The 13,195-nt window shown below is 37.3% G+C and overlaps 1 pseudogene; it reads left to right on the top strand.

The window, feature by feature from the left end:
* The window catches only part of LOC150087018 (peptidylprolyl isomerase domain and WD repeat-containing protein 1-like), a 48,601-nt pseudogene extending 44,870 nt beyond the window's left edge, over window positions 1-3,731 (top strand).
* The last annotated feature ends 9,464 nt before the right edge of the window (window positions 3,732-13,195 follow it).

The raw sequence follows: 13,195 nt of genomic DNA, 5'->3' as shown, positions 1-13,195 counted from the left end.
TGTGCCAAGCCCATACTCACCAGATGTGAGCCCCTGGGGTTAAATATGGATTGCTAAACAACTCTATTCTCATATCAGAAGGGTAAGAATACACAGACCTTATTAGAGAACTTAATGGATTCTTTTAACTTACATTTAAATAATAATAATTTCATCATGATTTTATTTATAGATTTGACCAAAGCATATGATTTAATTGATATCCCTATATTGCAACAAAAATTACTGAAATATGGTATAAAAGGAAGAATAAATCAATCAACTATTAGCATGTTATTTAACCAAAAGAAAAAAATAAAAGTTGACACAGAAAATGTATCGTAACAATATTCCTTGTGCCAAAGAGTAAGAGAAAAAAGTTACATGCACATGATGTTATTGTACATATTATTGTGACAAATACAGATTTCATAATTACTGCAAGTTGCAATGGGCATATTAAATTCTGTAAAAAGGATACAGAAGGTATTGTATTTGTCAAACATTTTAGAGCTCATGTAGGAAATGTTCAAGGTGTGTGTGTGCTGTAACATAACTGGTACATTGTTGTGTTCCATATCTAATGATACATTTTTAAAAGTATTTGATGTAGTCAATTTTGGCATGATAAATATAATGAAATTACAGTATTTGCCGGAGTGCTGTGAATGGATACACCGAGTAGGGGACCCAATTACTGCCTTAGCTGTATCAGATAGTGAATCCTCAGATATTTATAGATACGATGGAAGGGGTAATAATACTCAATTTCATGGACTGCATAAATTACATTCCGCTCCAGTTGTTTTAATGAAATTTAATCCAATATATGAAGTTATGGTGTCAACTGATAAAAAAGCAATCTTAGAATACTGGTCAGGAGTTAAACATGACTATGCATTTCCAAAAAATGTTTCTTTTGAATATAAACTAGATACAGATTTATATGAGTTTACAAAATATCAGACTTATCCAACGGGATTATCATTTTCACCAAGAGGAGACCAGTTTGCAACACTATCTACAGATAGGAAAGTAACGGTAGTAGTAGTAGTAGTGGCATGTGATGCAAGAAAGCAAGTGTGTGAGCTTATGCAGCATCAGCCAAAAAAAAAAAAAAAATCACACCATTCCCTCCAAATGCCTGTCCAGTTCCTCCTTAAATTTATTCAACCTATCAACTTCCACAATGACAGATGGAAGTTTGTTCCAGCAATTAACTACCCGCTGGCTAAATACAAATTTCCGCACATCTATTCTACATCTGTCCTTTCTTAATTTGAATTTATGCCCCCTTAGGTTCGTAATCTGAACAAGTGGAAGGATCCCATCAGAATTCAGCGTGCTCAACCCATTCAAGGCCATATACACCTCAATCAGATCACCGCACAGGTGCCTAGTCTCCAGCCACTGCAATTTGCAGAACTTAAGCCTCTCTTGGTAAGAGGATCCCTTCATTCCCCTCACCAATCTTGTTGCCCTTCTCTGTACACGCTCAAACAAATCGACATCCTTCCTAAAATGAGGCCTCCAGACCTGTACACAGTACTCAAGGCGTGGCCTGACCACTGCCTTATACAGAGGGACAATCACCTCCTTCTCCCTGCTAGCAAAATTCCTATATATCATTGACAAAACCCCATGACCTGCCCTGGCAGCCTGTCTGCATTGCTCAGAAAACTTCATATCTGACTGCACAATCACTCCCAGATCTCTTTCATTTTCTACCACCTTAAGTGTAGTACCACACAGTTGGTACGTTTCTCTGGAGTTACTTCTACCCAAATGCAGTAGTTTGCATTTGTCAAGGTTAAACTTCAGTTGCCACTTCTTAGCCCATCTGCCCAAATTATCTAGATCCTGTTGCAGTAGCACACTGCCATTACTGTCATTAACAACCCTGCCAACCTTTGTATCATCTGCAAACTTCGACATTAAGCCTAATATACCTTCGTCAATATCATTGATAAATATACAAAACAACAGTGGACCCAACACCGAACCCTGTGGGACTCCACTAATAACATTAGTCCACGAATAGCAGCACCCATTGATTACCACCCTCTGTCTTCTCCCACTTAACCATCCTTTTATCCATTGTAACAACTTACCCTTAATACCATTCTGTTCCAATTTGTACAGTAGTCTTCCATGCGCAACAGTGTCAAAAGCTTTCCTGAAATCCAAATATATGATATCAAAATTATTTTTTGCATCCAGTTCCTTTGTAATCACATCATAATAACCAATCAAATTTGTCAGACAAGACTTTCCCTTAACAAACCCATGCTGTGTCTGAATTATTGCTGCAGTCTTGTCTAGATGATCCTGCAATGCATCTTTAACTAGTGACTCCATTATTTTACCCGGAACAGAAGTTAAACTAACTGGCCTGTAATTACTCGTGTCACCCTTCGATCCCCCTTTGTGAATTGGGGATACATTTGCACATCTCCAGTCCGTGAGAACCTCCCCTGAGTCCAAGGATGCTCTCATAATTATGGCTAAGGGTTTGCTTAGTTGCTTTGCCGCCTCTTTTAATATAACTGGATAGATCCCATCCACCCCAGGTGCTTTTCTTACGTTTAACTTCAACAATTTCTCCTCCACTTTACTCTCAGTTATTACAAAATCATTAAGTATCCTGCTACAATTTGATAACCTTCTACCATTTTCAAACCTCAATAATTCCTCATGTGTGAATGTAGATGCAAAATACTCATTCAGTTTGTTTCACTTTAAGACAGGAAAATTAATTTGTGTTTTTGATGAAAGTTTGCAACAGCTATCAGAGTTGCAGCAAATTTGTCAGCAGTTACCAAATATGGAATTTGGTCGTAGGATGGTAGTGGAACGAGATTTAGAGAAAACTGAAGCCTTCCATTCAGAAAACATCACTTTTGATGAGAGTGGCTATTTTTTATTATATGCATCCATGTTAGGTTTAAAAATTATTAATGTATGGAGAAACAAGTGTGTACGTGCTTTAGGAAAAAATGAAAATATTCGTCCTTTACAACTTGCTCTGTATCAAGGAATTCCATATCGACCTAAAACAGCATTAACAATTGAAATGCAAGCATCAGAAAATCCCACTTTGGAAAGTATTTCTACAGATCCTACAATATTTTGTACTGCTTTTAAAAGAAACAGGTTTTACTTGTTTAGCTGTAGTGAACCAGAAGATGCTAAGAGTGTTGATGCAGAAAGAGATGTATTCAATGAAAAGCCTTTAAAAGAACATATATCATTGCAGCAACTGAAGCAGCAGGTCAACAACTTCTGTATAGTAATTGCATTATACACACAATTATGGGTGATGTTCACTGTAAATTGTATTCTAAGGAACGTCCGAAGACTGTTGAGAATTTTTGTGTTCATAGTAAAAATGGATATTACAATGGACATGTTTTTCGTCATGTTGTTAAAGGTTTCATGGTCCAGACAGGTGATCCAACTGGTACTGGAACAGGTGATGAGTCCATATGGGGTGCGGAATTTGAGGATGAATTTCATTCTACTCTTCGACATGACCATAGACTCTAAGCATGGTTAATGCTGGACCAAACACAAACGGTTCCCAGTTTTTCATCACAGTAATTCCTACTCCATGTCTGGATAATAGGCATACAGTATTTGGTTGTGTTACAAAAGGCATGGAAGTTGCCCAGAATATTAGTAATGTAAAAACCAATCCAAAAACTGATAAGCCATATGACAATATATGTATCATTAATATTACTCTGAAATAAATGCATAAAATGTTTTCTAACTTTTGGTAATAAATTTTTATACATTTATATACCATCGTATGTTTATATATGTATTTATATATTCTGAAATTAATGCAATACTTTGTGACAACTACTAAACTTACAAATAATTGTATGGGGTAACCACTTTACTCAGTCTGCAAGCATATAAATACACTGGGGGAAATACATTTTCAGGATGAGTGAAAGACTACATATGGAGTACTCTGTGTTCAATGTGCACTTAATTGCTAATTTTAATAAGTTATCATAAATGCTGCCGGACTGATTAAATGTGAATTATAGAAGAAGGAGACCTGATATAGCCTAGTAGTTAAGTATGAGAGTGCAAAAGCATATACGTTTGAGTGGATAAGGAGGTGATTACCCTATTCTATAAGGCAATGGTCAGGCTACATTGCTGATGGATTCTTCCTCTTGCTCAGATCACATACACACATGAGGGGGCATAAATTCAAATTGAGGAAGCATAGTTGCAGACTAATAGTTTAAATAAATTCATTGCAGGGGAATGGATAGGTGAAATGGGTGGTATCATGTTGTTGTTTTTTTTTTTTTTGGTTGATGCTCTATAAGCTTGATTTCTTGTATTATTTGCCACTACTGATGCTAATGATGCTAAAATATAAAAGGAAAATCATTTAACATAAAGAGAGGGATACCTCAAGGCACTCATGCAGGGCCAATAATGTTCAATATCTATACAGGATGATTCACTACCAGTGCGACAAACTTGCAGGAGGTGTAGGGGGCACAAAGACGAATCAGAATCACATAGCATTGCAGGGTCCGAAATGCCTTCATCATGCGGTAGAGGACGTTGAACGGGAGGTCGCGTGAACAGCGATCCTGCTGGAAGTCAGCATTTGCGAACCGGTTCCCGAGGCAGTAGGATGGACGAGTATTCAAACGTTGAAATGGCCGACATGCACCTCGCGTATGGAGCTGCGGACTGTAACGGGCACGCCGCTCTGCGCTTGAACCAGGAATGTTTCATGCACAGGCGTGCTCCTCATCATACGATTTTAAATGTATGATGAGAAGGTTACGTGAGACTTGTTGTTTCACAAGAGGTACCATGAATCAAGAGCGAATGATGAGGACGCCAGACAATGAGGAGAATATCCTACCATCTTGCAGAAGGCAATCAGAGTACGAGTACGCGAGCGATAGGCCAACGATTGGGTATTTCCTAATCCACTGTATGGAGGATACTGTCAACAAACCAAATGAGTTCATACCATCTGCAACGCGTCCAATCATTGGAGCCTGCAGATTATCCACTCCGGAGGACTTTTGCTACTTGGTTTCTTCAACAGAAACGGTTTGCAAATGCTGACTTCCAGCAGGATCGCTGTTCACGCGACCTCCTGTTCAATGTCCTCTACCACATGACGAAGGTATTTCGGACCCTGCAATGCTATGTGATTCCGATTCGTCTTTGTGCCCCCTACACCTCCTGCAAGTTTGTTGTACTGGTAGTGAATCACCCTGTATAAATGACACATTTGAAATAATTAAGAGATCTTTTATAAAACTTTATGCAAATGATATAATCTTATATACAGTACGAAAAACTTAACAAATATGACTTATGATTTACAGCAGGATCTTATTCATTTGCAGAGTTGGCTACATCATAATAAATTAGCATTCAGTTTTTAAAAAACAAAATATTTGGTAATTAGACCTAATCAAATTATACATAGTCATCCTTCTATTAAATTACATAAACATGAATGCCTTCATGATCAGAATTTCCAGAATTGTGAAACTGTGGAAGAAATTTCAAATTACTATTACCTTAGGGTATAGACTGACTACAGCCTTAGTTGGGCAACTCATATAACAAATTTGTATAAAAAAAAATAAGATTTTGTGTACTTTTTTACAATATTAAGAATAATTAAATCTTAGAACAAAAGTTACCTTTTATTATGCACTACTGGATTACCAACTCAATTATTTAGTCAATGTATCGGCAGAAGCAATTCTGTCTGAAGTAAGGGTAATAAACAAGTTAATTAACAGGAGTTTAAGACATAATGGGAAAAAATATTTGGAATGGCTTGAATAAGAGATGGGAATTTTTGTTAAAAGATAAAATCCTTTATCCAGTTCAATAACTGAAGTTAAATTTAATTTTGAAAAATCTGAACATTATTTTTGAAGAGTTAAATAAGCAAAGGAGTTTCTCACATAATTTAAGGAACCCAAAAGGAATTGTTTTGCCTCACCCTAGGGTACTAAATAGATTTGTAAAAAAGTCTTAAAATTAATATAATTAACAATTTGTTGGGTAGTGTTGATTTCAGACCTAGGCAAAGTTATTCTATTTTCAAATTAAAATTTTTAATAAGAAAATTTTTGATACTTAATGATTCAGTAGATTAAAGGAATAATTTCTTTATTTTTCTGTTAAATAATAAATTTGTATGGAAAACTGTTTTTTTTTTTTTCCGATCAAATCAATTTGGCCCGGGAGTGATTGTGAGAGGCTCAAGGGGTAGAATTTTTCTCAGCATGGTCTGTGCTTGTTAACAGGAGAGACTGCTACTAAAGGGATGGGATAAACTTAAATAGAGAGGGTGCAAGAATATTTGCTGATGCTATCAAGGCAGTGTTAGGTGGGTCAGAAAACTGCTAGCTTGTGGGACTAATAGATTAATGGTAGTCGCTGGCAGAGGTGAAAGTGATTCTTGCACTGCTTCTATTGGAATGAGCAACAGCCTGGAAAACAAGGTGCAGGTCATTGCAGAACAAGTAAATACTAGCCAGGTGGGAAGGAGCAGCAGTACGTAGCACACGCTTCTTGATTAGACCGGGATTCGAGCCCGTCACCACCAAATACAGAGGATGCGGAAAGGTCAGGGAATGACCACCGCATATCCCTGAGCAATATGGCCTTAGTTGCTAATGCTCCTAAAAAAAACCAAATAACAAACAAACAAGTAAATACATGGGCTGTGTTAGGGTAGCTAAGAATAGGAACAGGTGCATGTATACTTGCATGTACACCAATGCTAGGAGTTTGGTAAATAAATTTAATGAATTTGAGGTGTTGGTAAAAACATCAAAGGCAGATATTGTAGGGATATCAGAGATGTGGTGTCACACAGATATAAGGAATTTGGGGAGTATAATATGTACAGGAAGGATAGACAGGATAGTAAGGGAGGAGGGGTTATGCTATTAGTTAAGAAACACAAAATCCAAGGATGTATAGCCAGTTGACATGGCTGGACAGTCCAGTGTTGAGTCAGTTTGGTGTGACATAAGCAATGGGAAAGCAAAATAGAGAGTAGGAGTGTGTTATAGGCCTAATGAGTCTGATGAGTATAATAAAAAAATGTACAGAGAAATAGAATGGGCCCCTAATTAGAGTGTCTTATAATGGGGGATTTTAATTTTGCAGATATTGACTGGAACTTATCAGTTTTGTGGATTTATTGGATGATTGTTTTCTACAGCAGCATGTTCGGGGGGCAACTAGAGGGAGTAATACTTTTGATCTGATTATCAGTAGTGATTCGTCATGCATTAAGAATCAGCAGATAAAGGAACCACTAGGTGGCAGCAATAACAGTGTGCTGAAGTGGAATTTACTCAAAGAGGTAACTACCATCGAGGGTAAAGGGAAGGGTTTTTGCTTTCGTAAAGGCGACTATGGTGATCTGAGACAGTATTTAAATTCTATACGGTGGTGCCAAGTAATGATGTTACCAACAACAAATTCAAAATGGGAGGCATTCAAAGAATTAATCTTGGAAGCTGCTAGGCTTTTCATACCAACTGAGAAATATTGTTCAAGGTTTAAGCCTAAATGGATGTCAGATTAACTAATGAGACATGTGGCAGAGAAAAAAAATGCATGGGATACATATAAATTAACAGATGATATGGAAGCCTATGATAGGTATTAGCTAGTCTGTAACCAAGTCACAAAGGAGGTTAGGCAGGCAAAGGCAGACTACGAAAAATCTTTGGCAAAGGATGCAAAGAAAAACAGCAACGAGTTCTTTACCTATACATTTCTGATAAAAATAAAGCTTAGATTTTATAGAAGTTCTGGTAATTTAGTCCATAATGTGGCTTCCATACGTTTTATTTTCTCCAAACCTATTTGGATCTATGGAGAAGGTGTTGAAATGTTGTATTGTGTTACGTGGGAACATTCCTTTTAAGGAGTCCAAATTAGTGAGCTTCATTCTAAGTGAGAGTTGCTGGCTATGGTAGTTTCTATTCCTTTGTTTCTAGGAGTGGATGGATGAAGATAATATCTTCATCCATCTGACGGGGTAACAGCTTAGCGAATGTGGACATATTTTTTTTTTTGAGAGCAGTGAGCATCCAGAGGGTCGTGCCTAGATTGACAAGAAGAATAGATTTGGAGATGGTGAATTACCCCCCCCCCGGCCGGCTGAGCCATCATAGAATCCAATATTCCATTGTCACAAATTTTTTACACTGAGAGGCAGGTGCGGAGGACCAAATTTCACAGGCACATAGAAGTATAAGTGTGAGACATCTATAGATGTACTGACTGATTAGTTTAATGTTGAGGCAGCCTACGAGTTCCTGGTGGATAGGCCAGAAGCCTTTAAAAAAACTGTACCTTGAAATTTCAGTCTTCATTCAACGTTAGCCAAGGTCAGTATGAGATAAAACTTTAGTACAGTCTCACTATTATCTATAACTCGGATGTCATTCTTCAGATTCCTCTTTGTGATTCTCATGTGGGCTGACGGCATTGTTTAGTTGGAGTCCAGCTAGCTGTAGGCAGTCAATTAACAGGCACCTCCGTAGCCAGGTGGAAAGGAGCAGCAGTGCGTAGCACACGTTCTTGATTAGACCAGGGTTCGAGCCCATCACCACCAAATACGGAGGATGCGGGAAGGTCAGGAAATGACCACCGCATATCCCGGAGCAATATGGCCTTAGTTGCTAATGCTCCTAAAAACCAAATAACAAACAATAACTAACAAGCAGTCAATTAACTGTTGAATTTGCTTGGAGGTTTCATTATTAATTTCTTGAATCTGTTTGTTGTCTTTTGAAATAATAAAGAATTTTAGATCATCAGCAAGGGAGCTAAAATTTGGGTTTGTCACAAGGAATGGTTCGAGTAGGATTGCAAAGAGGGTGATTGAAATCATTCTCCCTGAGGCACACCCCTTGTTGCACAGATGGTTTTCTGGTGAGATCCAAAAGCTATAATTATCTGTCTCTGCTGTAGTAAAGACCCCACAATGCTGATTATTTATTTGGTTTGATGCCTTGAAATATTCTTTTAGTATTCCCTTAGTATTATTCTTTTAGTATTTAATATTCTCTAACAGTGGACTTTGAAAATATACGACATGAAGTATATGAATATGGTGTGTGTGTGTGTGTGTGTGTGTGTGTGTGTGTGTGTGTGTGTGTGTGTGTGTGTGTTACTACTGTAAGAGTGTATATGTACAATATAGGTGTTCAAAGTGAGTCTTCAGACCAAAAGAGCAGATGTATGATAAGACTTTATAGTAAAAGTATGAGTGAGCTATTAGTCAAAAAGAACCTATAACTGTTATATATATATACAGTATTTGAATTAATACTAACAATAGAGTACATTAGAAAAATAATTAAATAAGTATGTTAATATGTAGCCTGAATGCTATTGCTGTTCTAGCACTTAGTCACACACACATGAATTTCATATTAAGTATAATATTTAGGTTAATGCGCATTATGGGTATCATGTGAGAATAGATGATTCAAATTTTCAGTTGTATTAGAGACGGATTAATGGTGCTGACTATTAATATGCATGCCTAAAGGTGCAATTTAGTAGCAAAATATACACTGATCTGGCTTTACATTAGCAACACTTCCGTAATACCTTGTGAGGTAACCACTGCCTGTAATACATCTCATACACGTCTTGGCATGGACTCCAAGGTTTTACAGGGTGTTCTGTGGTGGTAGTTCTAACCATGCATTGCACAATGTATCCAGTAATGCCCACACATTATCAGGTCATAATTAAAATACAATAGATCCACATCATTAAAATACAATAGAAAAGACAAAAACCTCAATTAAAAATTAAATAAAAATAAAAAGGTGAATGGTTGTAGTATCTAATGTCCTTTTCCAGGCATCCCAAATATGCTCATTTGTGTTGAAATTGAATGACCTGGGAGTATGAAGAATTTATTGTCATGTTCTTAAAGCCAGTTAGCAACCTACTGGGCATTGTGGCACAGCGCATTGGTAAACACCAGCGTTGCCTGGATACACTGTCATCATGAAGATACTCCGTCCACGATCATAGAAAGATAGGCTTTCCCATCAAGCCATTTATTTAAAGTAATCAGAGAACCCATGGCATGCCACAAAAACAATCCCCAAACCATACACAATGGCTTCAGCTTGCATTTAGGTGCCATGGCGTCATATTGCTTTATGCATTTACGGATACAATCATCAGCATGATGGAGTTGGAAAAGGGATTCAATAGACCACACAACAAATTTCCATATGTTGGTTATCCAGTGTTGGTGCTGACGTGTCCATGAAAGGTGCAGTTTCTTGTGTCTTGCTTATACGAGTTAATGTCTGGCATTTAGTCCATGTGGATGTTGTCTTAGTATGCTTTCATTGTACTCAGTGGTTAGCTGGGCCACTGTGCTGCATCACTACTGTATAACAAGACAAGACATGTGATGCTAACACGGGCATTGACCACACGTGGCTGCCCCACGTGTGACCTTTGGTTAGTTGTTCAACTGCTGTTGAGCCAGTCACAGTAGACTCTTGACACCACAGAACTTAATGATTTTAGCTGCTTTCAAAATACTGGCACCTCCACACCTTGTCCCCACAATCATTCCAGGTTTGGAGTCGGAAAGATCTTGATGCCGACCCATTCTTCTATGCAGACACTCAAAAACTGATCGCCACATATGTGAAATATAATTATATATCAGCTGTTCCCAACTTTGAGCCTTCACCAGCATCACAGATCAGTCCATTCCTACACAAGAATGTTGCTAATGCAAAGCCAATACAGTGCATTTGGATATGTTTAATCTAATGGTAAAAGCTAAAACCAATGCTAATACTAATATTACTATCAATTCATTCACCCACATGGACATCTCTCCACTACTCGTCAGGAGCTTTGATCTGAGAAATGACCAAATGAAATGACTCTTGTATATCTGTTTCTGTTGTCCCAATGCTAAAACTGTTATCGAGTGAATCGAAATTGGTATGCATGAGCCATGCATTACATTTGTTATTTCACTGGTCAAAACCTTAATGAATAGCAGGAGAATACCCACGTGGACGAATACCTAGATAATAATATTAGCATTAGTTTTAAGCTTTAGATTAAACATAGGCAAATATATTGCTATTAAATTGCACCTGTAGGCACACATATCATTAGGCAGCACCATATAAGCTTAATCCGTCTGTACTGCAACTGAAAAATTCGTCTGATCTCACATAATTCCCATAACATGCAATAATCTAAAAATTATACTTATATATATAATTTATTAATATAATTTATTATATATATATATATATATATATATAAAGTAAGTAAAGTTGTAGAGATAGAAGTAAGTAAACAAGTGTTGTGGAGATAAGATTTTTTTTTTTTTTGTTCCAATACTATATTTTGATGTAATTATATATTGCCATGGCATATACTTTATGTTAGAAACATAGGGCACTATATTGTCATCTCAGGCAATTCTGGTGTTTGACTAATGAAAACGACACCAATATTGTGCAATATATGAAAATATAATTATGCATATATTTTGTGTAATATAATATTGACTTATTTCCTTATATATGTATTATTATTTTTCCCCTCTTTTCTCTATTCTTTCTTACTTTTTACTTACTTCTCTTATCTCTACAAATTTATTTACTTATCGTTATTAGGTCCTTTGTGGCTTTTGCCCATAATTAATTCCTTTTTCATACTCTTTTATTCTCTCATTAATCTTTACTACACACACACACACACACACAGTAGGTAAAGTGCCTGCCTGGCAACCCAAAGGTCACGGGTTCGATTCCCACCTCGGGCTTGGATCACAGTAAAATGCAAAAACTTTGGGAGGTGCAATATGGCCATAGAAGCTGATGCGCCAACAACTAACAAAAAAAAAAAAAAAAAAAACACACACACAGTATATATGATTATACAACAATAATAAATTCATATTTAGCGGTAGTATATAAAGTTATTCCTTTGATATAATTGGTTCCTCATCTTGTTCCAGATATGATCAAAGAAGTAGATTATACAAGACCCTTGCCTTGAAAAATATGGATAAATGTTCATCCTCTCCCACTATCAAATGGTCTCAGGATACCAAAGTTCATATCGAAAAATAGAAACCTCAGGTCCCACCTGTTTTGTGGCCATCATCATCAGAAACCCCAGACGCTGTTATCACTTGAGTCCAATCTCTTTGTACTACACAGACACACATGGCTGCAGCTACTTTGCAAGGTGACTTCAGATGCATCTTAGTTATTACTGTCTACTTCTTAGTACTCCCATGATATAGAGCCACATGCAGAAATCGAGCATGCACTTGATCTCCTTGTGGGTAGGAGGGTCCTTATTGCCCTTGACTCAAATGCCGAGTCAGTTGCCTGGTTTCACCCTTCACAGATTTCAAAGGACATATTCTGGAGGAATTTATATGTTCACATGCCTTGGAGATTATATACATACCTGACCAACCTTTTTCTTATTGCTCTACCACTGGTGAGATGAACATTGATGTTACCCTCGTCACACTTTCCCTCAGTTATGTTATTTCCAACTGGCACATTAATGAATGTGCCACTACAAGCAAGCATCACCTTATATCCTTTAACCTTGCAAAAAACAACTCATATCCAAGGAACCAAAGACGACATAATCAGATATGCAATAAAGCATGCCAAGTGGGATGCCTTTGACAACATACTTCTTGATATGATTAATGCAAATCCACCTGAGCACTATCAACTTATGAGTGGAAAACAAAAAGCAGATTATATTCAAACACTCCTCCCATGTGCCTCCAATGCTTCTATGAGGAAGTGTTCACATCTCCCAAACAGTGTTCCTTGGTGGATGCAGGAAATTGTTGCCATTCTGTGAAATTTCTTGGTGTCATCTTCGATGATTACTGATCCCTTATCCCTCACCTGAAAGCAATCAGAGAAAAAACAAGGCAGTTTACTGCCATGCTTTCACATGTCACTAGGAGAGACTGGGGGTTAAGGGTAGATCCCTTCAGTTCATGTACTCCACCATCTTCATTCCAATTGTTTTCTATGGTGCAGAAGTATGGGGTACCACCGGACCAACAAGTGATTCATCCAAGCCCACCTCGAACAGACACAGAGAATCATCCTACTCCTTATGACCTGCACTTGCA

Source organism: Mastigoproctus giganteus, chromosome 4 (assembly GCF_048544385.1).
Source record: "Mastigoproctus giganteus isolate SK-2022 chromosome 4, ASM4854438v1, whole genome shotgun sequence".
Classification (NCBI taxonomy): domain Eukaryota; kingdom Metazoa; phylum Arthropoda; class Arachnida; order Uropygi; family Thelyphonidae; genus Mastigoproctus; species Mastigoproctus giganteus.
Note: the sequence above shows the minus strand (reverse complement) of the source record. Positions and strands in the feature narration are given on the sequence as shown.